The sequence below is a fragment of the Pezoporus wallicus genome, unplaced genomic scaffold (assembly GCF_028554395.1).
Source record: "Pezoporus wallicus isolate ANWC-B61680 ecotype Strahan unplaced genomic scaffold, APGP_CSIRO_Pwel_v1 contig_749, whole genome shotgun sequence".
NCBI classification, from domain to species: domain Eukaryota; kingdom Metazoa; phylum Chordata; class Aves; order Psittaciformes; family Psittacidae; genus Pezoporus; species Pezoporus wallicus.
The window spans coordinates 4,254,630-4,266,642 of NW_026641327.1; the positions used below are offsets into that span (position 1 = coordinate 4,254,630).

The window sequence follows — 12,013 nt, forward strand, 5'->3', positions numbered from 1 at the left end:
CATGGTTTAGTGGTGGACATGGCAGTGCTAATGGTTGTTAATGGTTGGACTTAATGATCCTAAAGGTCTTTTCCAACCTAAATGATTCTATTTTATGACTCTGTCAGGCAGATGACAGAAAAAAATACTCTGCCTCCAAACGTGTACTCTGTCATATGGCAGTAGTGCAGGTAAAGACTTCAGTATAGTCCATTGCCATATGGATCAGAGGCCAAATTCCTCGCTGCTGTTTATTGGGACAGCTCAACCAGTTAACTTCGAATAACTGGTGCTATTTCATTCCAGCAAAGAATCTTCCCCAAGGGTATACTAACACTTTTGATCATAAACACTAAATAGTAATCCTCAAACTCAAATGAATTAACACATTAGGCTTCTGTTGCTCAGAAGAAGCAAAAGCTGTTCAGCTACCGTGAAAAATTAAAAAAACCCAACAAAACCCAACCCACCTCAGTGTTGTCAAAATAAGCCTGTATATGATGGTTTCAAAATATAACTTATTCATTCCTAAGTACATACAAGGCTAAATATTATGGGTGGCAGGACATAGTAATGCTCTTTTAGAAGATTCTCATGAGGAAGGCAAATGTTACACTCCTTACGTTCTGACTTACACAAGGAAGCCCACTGAAACGACTGGGACCATTCACCTCACCGTGAAGTGACCTACACCTGTAAAAATTAGAAACCTCAACCATCCTAAAGGGTAGCCGATGTTACACTTATTTTTTGTACATATAAAATGAGTTACACCAGGAGACTTTCAACAATAGCAAGAGGTGGATAAGAGAATATAACACAGTACTGCTGCATGCCTGGGTTTGTGGCACATATTTAATTATTATTCTGAAGGAGAGGTAATGACCAACTGCTAATTAAGATAGAAGAAAGCTGTTAGGAAATTTTGAGGGACCTCTGAATCAAACGGGAACTGCAATGGCAGGGAAAATGCCAGGCTGTCAATTAAACGTCTGGTGACAGAGTAGAGTAAGAGGAACTTCTCATGCAGATTGCTAGATCTTAAAACCTATTAAAACTCAAGAAAAAAATTAAGAGTTTCATGTGAACAAGTCCTTCCCTAAAACAAACACAGATTTGCTCAAAAAGCAGCAACACCATCCTCAAAAAATATTAAGGGAGTACTGGAATTATGACTTCTATACATTTCTGGAATGGTGTATTCTTGGTGGGTACTTAACACACTGTGCCAGGAAAAAGAAAAAAAATATTAGAAAGAAAGAAACAATAAAAAGAAGGAAACAATAGCTGAAAAATATTAGGGCAATTTTCAGGAAAACTTGTCCAGAAGACAGAGACATACTAAAGAATGACAAAACAGAAGTCCTTTTCCACATAACCATTTCGCAGAAAACTCATTTTTATTCTCTTTTATTCTGCTGTAATTCTTTAAAGATCTCTTCTTCTCAAAAGTTTCTACTGTAATTGGTGCAGAAGATTAAAATAAAGTGGCCCCAATATTTTCAGTGAGATAAAGAATAAAAAGAAACACAATAACATTATACAATAGTATGGAGAATGTAAATTACAATACTTTCAACAGAGCATAATTAAACTGTATTAAAATATTGCTTTGAACTGCAATAAGTGTACGTATAAGCCATACTTAAGTGAAGACAGTGAAGACAACATATTTTTTCTGCTCAGGTTAACAGCTCTATGAGATGTTAACATGGGTGTGAATTCAAACTCCCAAACAGAAATAAACCCAAGCTATTTCATCCTGCAGTAGTCTGCAAAAGAACAGCAGCTCTCTTGTGAAATGAGCCTAAGAGGAGAATCTTAGTACCACATATTAGTAAGAGAAGAAATCTTATTTCTTTAAACAGGTTCTTGGTCAAGAGAAAATTTGGGCTACATACAAATTTACATGTCAGAATATGAAAACTGTCACCAGAAAATGCTTGTCCAGTGGCTGCTGAAGCTCCTTGCTCACTTTATCTTTGAAGTCCCACAGACAACTCCACCTCAGCAACAATGTGCTCCTCTCAAATTCAGGAGCCCCTGTAACCTTGAAACAACACCTAAAGCTCCAGATCTGATGTGTTCAGCATATGCCTAACAGGTACAGGCAGATTTGCACCCCTCAGAAAATATCCTTGCTTTCTGGGGCATGGCTGGAAGAGGTTGTATCCCATACTACACGAGCACACAGCTGAAGCACGCAATGGAGAGTGTGATCTCTTTTCCACGCTCTCCTCACTCCGAGGTGGCACGGACAAGCCCTTTCCAGCAGAACTACAAGCTGGTCTGGAAAACAGGAGTTGGGAGTGGTCCACTAGTCCCACAACATCCCTGCCAGAGCAAAGCTGCAGATTTCATGCAGGTGGCAGAAAGACTTGTGAGAGGACAGCACAGTCCAGTGGCTGCACAACTTGGTAAGGGACAAGCCCTCAATTTCACGCAAGCAACAAGATCCCGCGTACCTGTCAGGCTGCAATGGCAACCACAAAGCCTGATGAGTCCTTAAAAAAACCCTGCCATGGGAACCTACCTCCAGAGAAGAGCCTGGACTCTGCAGCCTGTAGGCACTGTGCTCAGCTTTTGCTATGGGCTATTTCAAGACAGTTTCTGCTGCGTTTGCAGGTTTCCACCCAATTCTGGCATGCACTACAGAGGGAGATTGTGTGTCCCAGCCCTATGTCTTTACTGAGCCTTCCTGGGACTGGCTGCTGAAGACACCTGTTTCAAACCTAAATATGACAGCAGAGAATCACAGAGACTACATCCTGCCCTTTGTTCTTACACGTAAAGCATTTCAGGCCCAACACTGTAAACACTTTACAATTCTCCCACCCGCTGCAGTGGGAAGTATGTTGTAACTTCTATATTTTGATTTAACTCTCCTTTTTACCTTGTAGCTGAGGACAAAAATGTTGTCCTTGTGATAAATTTCCTTACCATAAGATTACAGACACTAACAACAATGAAGGGAAGAAAAACCACTAGAAAAAAAGAAGCCCGTTACTTAGGCAAAATAATGGAAACCATAAATCACTGCAGTGACAGGATTAAATGTGAAACCTTTAATTATACATCGAATCATTTACTAACTTATTTGTAGTATTGTTCATGTACCTTGAATAAGATTTGAGCTGGAGGATGATTCTATTTTACATGTGAAATAGAAATAGTTTTAAGCATAAAAATAATATTAACTTTAATCCTTAACTAAATTAAGACTTTTACTGAACATTTTTGTTGTTTTCAGTCAAACCAACCCTCACTTAATGGCATTGCTGTGTCAATGCACATCAAGCCCATCTCCATTGCACATACATTGTACAAAATGAAGCAGAACTAAGGGGGAAACAAGTGGCAGTTCAGAAAGTACAAGAGAGTGTAATTACATTGTTGAGGGAGATGTGTTATTTATGAAGTATAGACAAACCTGTGCCCACAGGCTGTATCTGTTCCACTGCTTTTTCCATAAGGAGGCAAGAAGCAGCTGCTAGAAAAGTGACTTCTCAGCCCCTAAACACCTTTTCCCATGGATTCCAGAGTCCAGCAACAGAGAGCAGGGCTGTTGCTGCTGTTGCCACTGGGTTTAGATTGGACAAGGGAATAATAACCTGATTTCTGTAGAAATTCTGTGCACAAGCATAATCTTCCAGCGCGCTCAGAACAGAACTTACTGAAAACAAACAAACAAATAAACCTCAAACCAAAACAAAATGCAAAAATAGCAAAATTCCCCTCTTCTAACTGGAGAGTAAGGCAAAGTGCAGGCAGCCTTCGTGTTTACATAAATCCCCTCAAAAGATATGCAGCAGGAAAAAGCAGACTTTCATCAAAGTGAAAACAATGCTTGCACGTTATGTACGTTATGAAAACCAGCCTAAAATACAGAACACATCATCTAGTAGCAATTGTAAAGGCACTATTATACTGCCAGGTATTGCATTGCATATCAGAGAGCTGTTGGCAGGAAAGTACCTGTCCTCTGGAGTACCCTTTGTTTTGTTCTATCTTGTTGCAGGCTCTGGCAAATTGCCTTAAGGTTCCTAGCTGGTGCGGGCTGTCACACAGCAAAAAACATAATTCCGCTGCTCTATGTTTCCTTTTAAACAAGAAGTGTCCATCGGGCCTAGGTTGAAGAGAAGATTGATTCTCCCTACTCATTCAGCTCATGCTTTTGCCCTGGCACATTAGACAGAAGCAGCTGGGGCTTTGCCAATGTTTAGGGTGCAGAAATGGGAAGGACCAAATACAGTGGGGAAGCACACACTCAGTGGGAGTTTTGGCCATCCCAGTAGACGAGGGCAACATTTTTAGTATGCCTTTTGTAGAGACACAAACCACCAGATGGAGGACTCCAAGTTAATCTTCAGGTTTTGTTTGGATTCTCTGCCATGTCATCTGCTTTGATGGGATTATCTTTTTGAAAAATAAGTCATCTTCTGTATTTGGGACTTTTAAATCTGTTGGATTGGCTTGTTGGTACATGACAGACCTCCTGGCTCACTGCTATGAACTGCAGGAAATGCTCCAAACTCTTCTGTGGTCTCTGCCTTTACCACTTTTTTGAACAGGCAAACCCAGAAAGAAAAGCGGATCATATAATTAAGTTCTAACAGTCACGTAAGTCAACTACACATTTGCTCCTAAGCTAGGTAATTTTTTTCCATTGTATTTTGTAATCAAGAAAAAATTGCCTAAGGAAAACAGGGAACACAGGCCCAAGTCTATAGAAGTCTAAGTACAGTCAGCACTAGGAAAATTAGTTTTCTTCCTTTCTTTCCTCTTTTGGATTTCTTTTTGAACCATGAGTAGTTTGGACTGATTTGGCAATATTTAGATGTTTCTGTTTCATGCAGCCAATTTGAAAAGAACCTTAACAATACAACATGCAAAAGTTGGAAAATCACATGCAAAAGAAAAGTTGAAAAAAAATAATCCCATGACACAGAACTGCCTATTCTGTTAAATCCATGTTCAAGGCTTAAACTGAAAACATAGGTCTCTGGATTAATGCTTCTGAACACATGTAGGACACCAGTGTCAGAGACCTGGAAAGACATTTCTATTATCTTTTCCTCAACAATTACTGGAAAGTAAATTCCTGAGGCGATACTTAAAGCACAATCCCACATAATGTACCTGACAACATGAGACTGCGATGCCAGGACATTTACTCACCCTGCCAGCAAGGTGATCTGTAGGTCTTTGGAGTTGTTTTTCTCTTTATTTTCTCTAGTCCACTCATGCATCAGGTCCCTTAGATATATGGAAGAGCCAAGTGAATTCACGTTTCTTGCTCTTGGTGTAAAATGGTCTCCTGTGACAAAGAGCATATAGAGACCAATGTGGCATATGAAGGCACTGGAACAATAATTTCCAATCATACTATAATTCAAGGTTTTCCTATTTCCTGCCTTCAGCAGCAGTCAATGCTGGGGAATAAAATCCGCAAGAGATGGTTTCCATATAAGCAGCCTGGGGGATCATTGTTTAGTAAGCGCCAGAAACTTATGCTGCCCTAATTAGATCTAGAGAAATAGTATTTTTAGGAGAGTTTCCAGTGTTTTACTGAATAGTATCATATCACTCAATTCTACTAGTTAACTGAGTACATTTCAGGTAAGATTTTCTTTCATCAGTATTAAACACATTTATTTTTACAGTTTCTACCCTATTAGTTAGGTACTACAGCAATGACCACGATCCTTTCTGAAATTCTCCTTCAATCCCATCATTCTGTGCATATTCTCTTTCCTGTATCTTCTCTAAACTATCTTCTCTACTTATTTTCACTCCAGAATGTCTTCCTTAAGGATTATTCACTGGTTTTGTGGGTTTTGAATGAATATTGACTTTTTCTCTTTAAGGACGAGCTGGTCAGACCTAAATACATTTCAAAATGGTGACCAAGTATTTCTGTTTCCCTCTTTTGCTCCCTGTACCACCAAGTGAGCTGTGGGAGACCAGTTCAAAGTCAAGCATGATAACCACTATGGCCCTTTTCTGTTCCATTTCCTGGTAAAAGTGCGTCTGGTCAAGAAGCGGAAGAGAAGAATTCAGAATGCACACACATATCACATTATGACTAGCGGGCTGCCATGGGTCAAGTGGAGAAAATCAAACATGCAAACCCTCAAACATACTGCACTTAAGAACATTATTAAAAGCAGAAATGGGAAAATGTCTAGCTTTGAGGATTTCAGGGCTTCCCTGAATAATTTTTCTGATTTGTCAACTGAATAGCCAGGAGACTGGAATAACTCAGAAAAAAAAGAAACAAAGAATTGGTAATTATTTTAATTGCCTCACAAAGCCTGAAATACTTTCACTAGGAGTAAATTTGTAGATGAAATTTGAAAATTCTCTTCATAGATTTTCCTATTGAAGGCCATGAGTATCAAAACTATCATCTCACTTTTGACCAGTTATAAAGCTACTATAAAGTCTCCTATATGGCATCTTGTCATTGATTACTACTTCAGTGTAATCAGCAATGCAGACACAGGAAATTCTTAAAATAAACAGCAGTATTCTCTGCTTGCGGCACACGGAGTCAAGAGTTTTGTACTTTTATTTTAAGATATTCATTGTAATTGATAATTGAGCAAATTATTACTCTTTAAATGAACACAACTACTATATCAAAATACAGTGTAACTATGACAACAGTAATTCATAGTTTACCACTCTGACACTAAGCAAATTAAAAAATTTGCTGAATTATTTCTTAATAATAAAAATTTGATAAATTTCAAGAAGCAGTGTTAGCATTTGCTTTATTAGAACTAGCCCAATATCTTCTATTAATATTGTAAATACATCAATATATCTTTCTTGGATAAAACCAGACAATACAACTGGAAAATACAGTGCCTATTCTGTTAAAGATGTTAGTGAACACATGGTGACTGTCCCAAAGTTCTGGCAGATAAAAAAAAAAAAAAAAAGAAAAAGAAAAAGAAAAGCCAGGAGAAAAGGCAAAATACTTGGCAACTTCTAAACAAACACTTAAAAAAAAATCTGTAGTAAATTTGCTCACATATAAATGAAAAATCATGCTAAAAAAGAAAACCTTGTGGAAATACAATGTGATGATATCGCTTAGATTACACTGCTATATCTTGCTGTAAAACATTTGGAGATGTTAAGATGGAAGCGTGGGAAGTAAGGAGGATGAACTGAAAAATATAAACCAAACATCTGCATTATTTACATTTTTTTTGACAGCTCAAACTGAAATGTATCTCCTGAAAATTAAGACGGCAAAGTGGTCCAGAAAAGCAAGCTGCTTGCTGAGGACAGGCACCCCAGTGCACAGGAACTCCCCGGCTTGCCATGTGGAAAGTCATGCAAGCACAGCAGAAAGGCAGCATGGACAGACAGAGGATTAAGAAGCTGGAAGGGTTACTCGCGATCAGTGCAGAACTTCTTTGTTTTGACCTGCTTGGATGAAACTGGGGAAGCCAGACCCAGCTGGGCTCGAAACTGGTGAGGGACATGAGAAGCAACCAGATAAACTTCTAAGGGAACATCAGCAGCAAAAGAAAGACTGGGTAACAGCTGGGAGAGCTGGTGGATCTCCATCCTTATAAATACTCCAAACTCAACTGAACAAGGCCCTGAGCAATGCTGTCTGTTTCCCTTGCTTGGACTAGAACACTGTTGATGTCCTCTAGAAGTCTGATCTGATCATGATTCTCTGATTCTATGAAATACTCACTTTGCCTGCAGTTTTCTTCCCTCTGAATAAAAGAAGGGCAGAAGTAAAAAGAAAAAAGAGGGAAAAATATAAAAAAAGAGTAAAAAATTATCTTGTATTTAATACTTTCCTGAAAGAAGAGATGCTGAATTTGATAGAAAATACTGTGAACTGTGTAAAACTGTTAGATTGCTACTAATAGCACTTTTTATTTTATCTTTCCCATTCTATTACCCTATGATTTTGTAAGCAATTCACCTTCTTCTGGTTGCTGTTTTTTTTTTTTTCCCTTTTACTGAATTAATGCAGACTGATAAAAGAAGAATGACTGATGACCTAGTTCTCATCAGATTCTTGACTGATCTAGATAAGCTTCAAATCTAGGTAGGTTCTAGTATTCATTAGCAATTTGGTAAGTAGCTTTCTGTGTGCTGCATACTGGCAGTTCACAAGCTATAATAAATGGATATATATAGGACATGGAAATTTTGAGTCCAGCCTTCATAAGAGGACTTACAGGAGCCTCTCTTTTCACCTAATGCTTCCATGAGCAGAAAGCCTCCACTGTACCATGGGATGGCACCAGAGTGTAGGCACTATCATTTTTCCAGGTGCATTACCTGTTTCTCCCTCTTTGCCTCTTCATGTTTACCCAAGAAAAGCAAGAATTTAGCACCACACACTTTTCAAGCCTGAGTAAGTAGCTTAATTATTCAGACAAAATACTATTGATCTGAAAGTGTCTGAACAAATGAAACTCAGGCTTGCTGACCTCATTGAGAAGGACAGCCAGCCTTCTTGGGGAATTTCCAATTGTGTTACTTACAGTTCTTGTTCCCTTCTTTTATTTCAGGGCATTTGATACAATACAGTGCAACTTTGGGTATTGTGCACACATAGCTTCTTTTGAAATCAGAGGAGACTTTACTTAAGATGCAGACTTTCGTCTCGCTCTGAATTCAAGAGCGATCTATGTGCACCCAAAGATGATATAAGAACCAGGAAAGCTGACAGAAGTGATAAAAAAATAAAATGACAGGGTTATTCAATCATCTACTAAAATGAACAGGACCATATACATCTATGAATGTGTTACCCTTAAACATGAAGTAAATCTCACACTACATCACTGACTTCTAAATACCATAAATTTAAGTATATTAAGTATATTAAGTATCTCTAATTATCTCATAGCATAATTTCCAACAAAATGTGCCCTTTTGCAATTGAGTCTCTCTAAGTATAAGCATTTAGACAATGGACAATCATCTTCCCCAGTATTCATTTTGATCACAGTAGGCATGCTACAAAACAGACCCTATATGCTACATTTACTAAATTTAGGTAGGAAGCAACTTCCCAGGCTATAAATGGACTGTATTACTCAGTATGTAATTTGTTATGATAGTTGAACACGAAAGAATTGCAGATCCAACAAATACCCAAAATGGCTACCCGAAAAACCCTAAAATTAAGTTCTTGACAGATAATAACTAATGCTGTACACCCCTACTCTTTATGTTATGAACAATACGTACACTATATTTATGCAGAAGAAACCAGTATTTAAAACTCTCACATTTATCATAAAAATAGATTTTATTACTGAAAACAGTGCCATCCCATAAGAGATTTACAACTGATTAAAAAGGATGGCTTGTCCTAAAACACTTACATGATTGCATGCAAAGAAAACAGATGGTCTGTGTAACAGTAATTTGATTTCTTCCAGTAAACATTACTCATGATATCGAAAATGCTTATGTTGATCTCTCCCAGAATATGTGCGCTTTGCATCTCTCTTTAAATGAAGCCTGTAATTCTGTTCAAGAAACGGCACAGCAGCTCTGGTTTCCAAACAAATCAAATAAAATCAGGTAGTTTAATGCATCATTCGTCACTTAAGAGCCTGACAACACAGGGATTGATTTTAACTTTTCACTCTCCCAAAAGTGCTTAACATAAAGCCATGTTTCTTTCTCATCTACTCCTTTTGTAATGTTTCTTTATACAAAAAAAAAAAACCACCATTTCTACCTTCTTCTCTGCCTAAGAGAAGTAGCAAAAGTCAAAATACAACGCCTATTCTGATTTAATCTAACATTCTTCTCTTTAACACTGCTGCAGGTATATAAGAAGGAAAAAAGTAAAAAAGTCTTACTGATACGTCTCCATCTGTTCACCTCAAATTTTGTTCTATCTCTTGAGACATACCAAGAATGCTGCTCAGGGAACTTCCAGCACCCACATTTCCCTGAAACGAAGTTTTATACTTCCCAAACAATGGATGAAATGCTCTCTGCCTTTGTAAGGTGAACAACCCTCTTAAGGTCACCTAAATCACTGAAGTTCTTGGGACTGAACTGTGGATGGGAACTATGACACTTGTTCCCACAGGATGACAGCCTGGGCTGACAAAGTATTCATGTTGCCTTTTACAGATTTTTTTTGCACAGGATTAGTACAGGCAGATCTTTCTCAAAGGCACAAATTTAACCCCTAAGAATGTACCCTTAAATCTGGCTCTAATTTTTACAGGGGTTTCACACCAGGGTGTGTTCCGTCATCTGCAAGTAATAACATTCCTGCTGGGATGTAACCCTATTTGTCATTTTCTTGTCTTGTTTGATTACTGTCGCTTCACCTGACTGGCCTCGACTTACCCCAGCCAAATGAAGTAAGGGCACAATCCTATTAAATGCCTGCAGGGAACACCCTGAGCTGCTGCTCTTGTCAGTGGGAATTAAGGGTTCTCAGCACATTGTAACAGGTACTGAGACCCTTGAGAAATTGGGCTCTTAATTAGATATTCCCTCATGACATTGTGTGATTATTTAATGTTCTGACAAGACGCCCCAGCAATCTCACAGGCCCTAAATTAACTATCCTAGAAGAGCTCTTTGCCAACTGCAATTCTGTGAAACCTTTGTCATGCTTGACCATGGAAGCAAATTGCATTTCATGGAGCATATGAAATGATTTACCCAAAGAATTGCCTGAATTATATATAACATGAACTTCTAGTCAGGCTTGAGATGTCCAGTTTTAAATAGCTGTTTCTTTCTTTGTCCTTCCCTAATCTTTTGCATGTGCCCTCCCCTCCACCCTTCCATGAACACTTTTTATTGTCCCACTTGCAGGCAGAGCTCAGCAGCAGTCCTTGTGGCGATGTTGAATGATTCATCACACAGTCTACATCAGGCAGATTAATATTGCCAGAGCAGCCCCTTATTATAAATTTGCTACTCTCCCATCTGGCTCATCTGCATTATAATATTTGTTATTCTCACGTAAATTTCCAACTCAAGCCTATCCATTCAGGGGCTGCTGAATTTTTTTAATCTATACTGAAAACCACAGCAGAGTAAACATTTCTGCCTTGCAGCTGATGCCATGTTATCAAATACATTAATAAAAGCTACAATAAACATGAAAAACAAAGTGTAAATAAATGGAAGAGTACTGAATGACATGCCACAAAACAAATGCACACAATAAATGGTCATCTTTTTATCTTTCCTTATGTGTAACAGCTTTAGGCACAATCACCTCAGGGAAAAGGGCATAGCATCAAACGTTTTCCATTGGATTTTAGCAACAATCCCATTCTGAATACTAGACCATGGCTCAAGTGTGCAAAATTATAGTGCCTAGCAATCAATACTTATTTTTCCTCCACTTTGTAGAAATGAAGCTAGGGAAGGAATATTTGGATCACCTAGGCTAATTCTTATGACAGCTGAATACCCACCTCAGACCCAAGGACAGTAGTCTATCAGATATAGGCAACTGAAACACGCTGCAGGTAAGGAATAAGAGAGATGCTGACTGTCTCTTGAGGTATGAAAATACAGACTAAAGGTTTTATTTTTAGGAAAAGCTTTATTAAACTTTGAGCTTCTCCATCCTTGCTGAGTTACAACACATTTTTTGAGGCCATTACACAGAAATCACAGCACTTGCATACTCTCTACTAAGGCTTACGGTTCCTATGCTTGCAACTGCTTTTCAAAAGGTTTATTCAAGTCCACTAACCTACGGCCACATTATCTAAGTCCAACTTAGAAATGGTCTGTCCCAGGCCCTTCCTGCTCTTCCAAGAAGAGCTTACCTTTTAGAGAGCCTTTTTTTCATCCTTCTATTGTTAACATTCTATTTACTATGTGGGTTTTTTACGAGCCTTCACACAACTTTAAATTGTGTCTCTCAAACATCATCAAATCCACTTCCACAGTGACGAATCTACCTTTAGATAAATCATTCTACAAACTAGTTTAAACTACAACAAAAACAGTTCCTTGAGTGCTTTAGGCATTCTGGCAAGCATCTGCTTTG

At 38.3% G+C, this 12,013-nt stretch overlaps 1 protein-coding gene across 11 annotated transcripts in view; it reads right to left on the bottom strand.

The window, feature by feature from the left end:
• Nucleotides 1–12,013, bottom strand: part of LOC130606614 (poly(rC)-binding protein 3-like) — a 499,829-nt gene that overhangs the window by 392,403 nt on the left and 95,413 nt on the right. For 10 of the 11 annotated variants that reach the window (XM_057423124.1, XM_057423125.1, XM_057423119.1 and 7 more), the window contains exon 2: nucleotides 5,158–5,296. The exons of the other annotated variant lie outside the window; for it this stretch is intronic. The gene's annotated coding sequence lies outside the window, so the exon portion shown is untranslated. The remainder of the gene's footprint in view (nucleotides 1–5,157; nucleotides 5,297–12,013) is intronic. 11 annotated transcript variants of the gene reach the window in all.